Here is a 4,478-nt window from a genome sequence, read left to right as displayed (position 1 = left end):
TTGTATAGACTTAACTAGTTCTGACCTTTCACATCTTTCTCCCTTGTGATCCCTGAAAACCTCCTTGTTCCAGTTAATAAACTGATTTTAGTGTTTTGTCTGGACCTGTGTGTTTTTCTTGAAGTGTTTGGGGGGTTTGACTTGAGAGAACAAGGCTGTGGCCTAATACGACCCCTTTGTGGGGGGTGGGGGGATGACCCACTAATTATTGAGTTTGTCCAGCACAGTGAACAGAGTGAGCAGTCCAAGATGCAGATTCCCAGGGTACAAGGCTGGGAGTAGAAAAGTGGCTGATGTTGCTGAGTCCTTTAGTAACTTCATGAGTGTCTTGCTAGTCACAGTCAGTACAGTGCAGCCAGGAGTGAGTTTGAATGCTAGTGGCTGTGTGTGAGCAGAGCGTGGAGGGGTTTGGTGTTCACACAGCGATGCAGCAGGGTGGATTTGATTTAAATGATGATTTAAATCACTCGTCTGGAAGACTCGATTTAATCATTGTATTCTACAGAAAAGTGCATTCTTGGTTTTTATAATCTTAATAGATATTGTACACAACTCAGAGATAGATGTAGGTTGCATTTTTAGAAGGTACACACTGTACATTTTAAAACAGATTTATTTTGAAAACTTTTCAGGTTAGTTTTACAGCTATATCAGACAATGAATGATTGTTTGGTTATTTCATTACATTTATTTGCTTTTGGTTATTTCATTGTTTGGTTATTTCAGTCATGCCACCCTGTGGTGGAGAACATCACCAGACAGACGTTTAAATTGTTTTATTTCATTAAAACAACTACGTTAAGTATTCTGGATTTTTTTCTTCAACAGCAAAGATATAATATTTTAACAGAAAAGCATATGTCCATCATTTCTCACATTAATCTCCAGACTTCTTCTCCTTGTCCAGATCTATTCTGCCTCCAACAGTCTTCTATTCATTCAACTTTTTGAAACTTTGCACTTTTGGAGAGAGGGAAGGGATAGACTCTGTGTACACAAATTTGCAGAGGGACAATAGAGGTGAGGTCTGTTATTTCTCACCTCTCTATATTAATTTATTTTAAAACATTCTGGCTTTTAACAAGCATGTTACCTCTGGAGACACAAAGCCACAGTTTGAGAACTGGGAAATTAAGCATCTCTGATGGGATCTTCTAGACTGAGCACTGAGTCCCATGGGGTAGATGGAAAGATTAACCTAAGTAATCTATAGAGAAGCCTGTGGAACCCCATAAAATTGGGTCCCTAATCCATCAACTATTGGAACTCATGTACAAAACTTTTCTTAAACATTCCATGAATATATTGTCTCATACTATAGAATTAGAATTTACAATCCCTATTCCATGATGAGATATCTTTGAGCTACAAGAAAAGGAGTACTTGTGGCACCTTAGAGACTAACCAATTTATTTGAGCATGAGCTTTCGTGAGCCACAGCTCACTTCATCAGATGTGTACCGTGGAAACTGCAGCAGACTTTATATACACACAGAGAATATGAAACAATACCTCCTCCCACCCCACAGTGGGGTGGGAGGAGGTATTGTTTCATATTCTCTGTGTGTATATAAAGTCTGCTGCAGTTTCCACGGTACACATCTGATGAAGTGAGCTGTGGCTCACGAAAGCTCATGCTCAAATAAATTGGTTAGTCTCTAAGGTGCCACAAGTACTCCTTTTCTTTTTGCGAATACAGACTAACACGGCTGTTCCTCTGAAACCTGTCTTTGAGCTACAATGTATCTTAATTAAACGTATCTTTAGATAAGGTTTTTCCTCAAAAAGCATTTTATCAAAAAAAAAATCCAATTTAAATAAAAACACTGATTTTTGTTTAACTCATTGATTTTTATCCAGCCTGGGAAGCAGTGTAAAACATGCCCTGGGATGGAGAATTAAGCAGTTCAACAGTCCAGATTGTACCCTGGGGTACGTCTCACACCCGCTGTCTCCTGGGCCGCAGCATGGCACTGTTGGGCTTTCATCATCCTGATCTTGAAAGACACGCTAAGCAGGGCAAACCAGAGAAGGGGAGCCAGCGGACATCCTCAACTCCACTGACTTTGATTTTGGCTAAATCCTGAACTCCCCCTGGTACGTGAGCAGCTGCTGGGAGCTTCGGGCCCTTGAAATCAGGGCAGGAGCAGTAGCTGCAATGGCAGCCGGGACCCCCGGGGCTCCAGCGGCGATTTAAAGGGCCCAGGGCTCCGCTGTGGTACCGGTGGCCAGAGCCCTTCACATCACCGGCCTGGGGAAGCTGCCCCCTGCCGGTGCAGTCAGCGGTGTCCCGGCTCTTGCCGGGTCCGCCAGACTGGATCAGACCGGCTTACTTTCACCTCTGCCAGTGGTCTAAACAATTATGCCACCCCCACTTCTGCTCTCTCTCCTTTTGCCTTCCCTCGCTCCCCCCTGCAAATCTGGCCCAGTCAGCTCAAACAACCAGAGGTTTTGGGCCAGTCGCCGGTGACCAGAGAGGCGGTGAGAGCAAGGCCTCTGCCAGCCCAATATGGAGAGAAGTTTGCCGCAGACGGGCTGATCAGCCAGCGGCCGGTGCCCGGTCAGTCCTGCAGGGAGGCTGCGAGCGAGACTGAATGCTGACAGGAGAAGTTTCGAGTCGGGATGACCCCTTACTGCTGGGAGAAGCTCCCCGAGCCCAGGGGCGGTTGGGCCCCCAGGGGGCAGGGGCTGGGCAGGGGGCTGGATTATTGTGGGTTGATCGCTAGGACCCAGGAGCGGCTGGGGGGCGGCTCTGGGGGGAGGATCGCGGGGCTCAGGCCCGGCGCAGGAAGTGACTCGCAGCCGCTGCGGGGACCCTGGCTCCCGGCGAGATCCCCGAGCCCCGGCGGCTGGTGCTGGGAGCCCGGAGCCCGGGCTGCAGCCGGGAGAGGGGAACCTCCAGCCGGGCCCTGCCCGCTGCTCCCCGGGAGCCTCTCCCAGGGCAGAGCCCCCAGCCCCCTTCCCGGCCCGGCCCCTGCCCCGGGGGGCCCCGCTCGGAGGGAAGGTAAGAGAGACCCTTCCATCCCCCCTTGCAGCGGGGCCCATCCCCGTCACATCTGGGCTGCTGGGGGAGGAGGATAAAGAGGGGCCGGAGGCGGGTGCAGGGGATGCCGGGGGCAGGCTGGGATGGGGGCAGGGGTGCACGGAAGGGAAGATGGGGCAATGGAGGAGGATCGGGGACTGTGGGGCTGAGGGGAGCGAGGTCGGGAATGGGGGAAGACGTGAGTGGGGGGCACAGCGAGGGAAAGGGGGGATGTGGGGAGGCGGGCGGGGGGAGATGCCCAGGCAGCTTCTCCGCCCCATGGGACACGAGGTGGGAGGGGCGGAGAGAAACTCTTCTCAGGTTTCTGAGTGATCACGGACTAACCGCCCAGGGTGCAGAAGCTACAAGGAAAAAACCCAGCGCCCCCACAGATCTGGCTCTGAGTGTGTTATTGTCAGACACCCCTGTGGTGGTGGGGTCTGTGTGCCCTGAGTGTTGGGGGCTGCCCAGGGCCCTGGTCTGATTTCCCTGTAGGGTTCAGATCTCAGCCACACCAGAGTCAGACCGGAGTCACTGCTGGCTCAGGCAGGGGGGTGTGCGGATGGACCAATGGGATCAGCCTCTTCCTGCCTGTCCCTGGGGGCTGCCGGGGGAGTCCAGGGCAGCTCAATCTTCAGGTGATGCCACCAGAGGCCTCCAGCTATTGGTAAGGGAGAGGGGTTTACACTGCAATCGGGGCCAGACTCCCAAATTGGCCCTATTGGTTCTTCCCTTTTTTTAGCATTTGGCTCAGAGATGCTGTTACTGGGAGGGTCTGAAGAGTCTGGGGGGAATCGGGGTGTGACATGGACAGAAGCCCCTTCTGTAACCTCCATCTCGCCCCGACAGGCAGAGGAATCAGGTCCATGTTTCACTAAAGATCGGCCACTCTACCAGGGGCCAGAGAAGGGAAATGGCTGTGATGGAGCCAGCTCAGGTAGGGGATTTTCAGGGAGCTGCTGGGCGGGGGAGGGAGGAGACAGGGTTTGATAAACCTACCAATTTACTAAATAGGCCCATTGTGGCAGGGAAAGGGGGAGGGGACATTCCCCCATTTCTCAGACAGGATATATCCACCTCGGCACGGCTGGGAACATTTTCCAGGATCACAGTGCTGGAGCCTGACCCCATTTGCCTGGGGCTGCTGTGAAATACGAAGGGAAGCTGTTGGGATTCCTGTCCCTGTCCCCGGCTCAGAGCTCTGCTTCCTGTCCCAGTCTGTGGCTGGCAAGCGCGTTGGAAATGAGAAGATCCTGGCATGCTCCGTGTGCTGGGGCGGACAGGGAGCTCTCACCTTCTCCACCCCCTGAAGCCTCCTGGCTCCTCTGAGCAGGGTGTGGGTGGGATTCTGCTACTCTGGCCCTCCCACAGCTTCACGTTTTTTTTTCCTTTCCCATGAGTAGTGGGATTGTGGCTGGGGCAGCAGGTGCTGAGTGGGGGACTCTTGGTGTTTCAG

The sequence above is a fragment of the Lepidochelys kempii genome, chromosome 14 (genome assembly GCF_965140285.1).
Source record: "Lepidochelys kempii isolate rLepKem1 chromosome 14, rLepKem1.hap1, whole genome shotgun sequence".
NCBI lineage: Eukaryota > Metazoa > Chordata > Testudines > Cheloniidae > Lepidochelys > Lepidochelys kempii.
Note: the sequence above shows the minus strand (reverse complement) of the source record.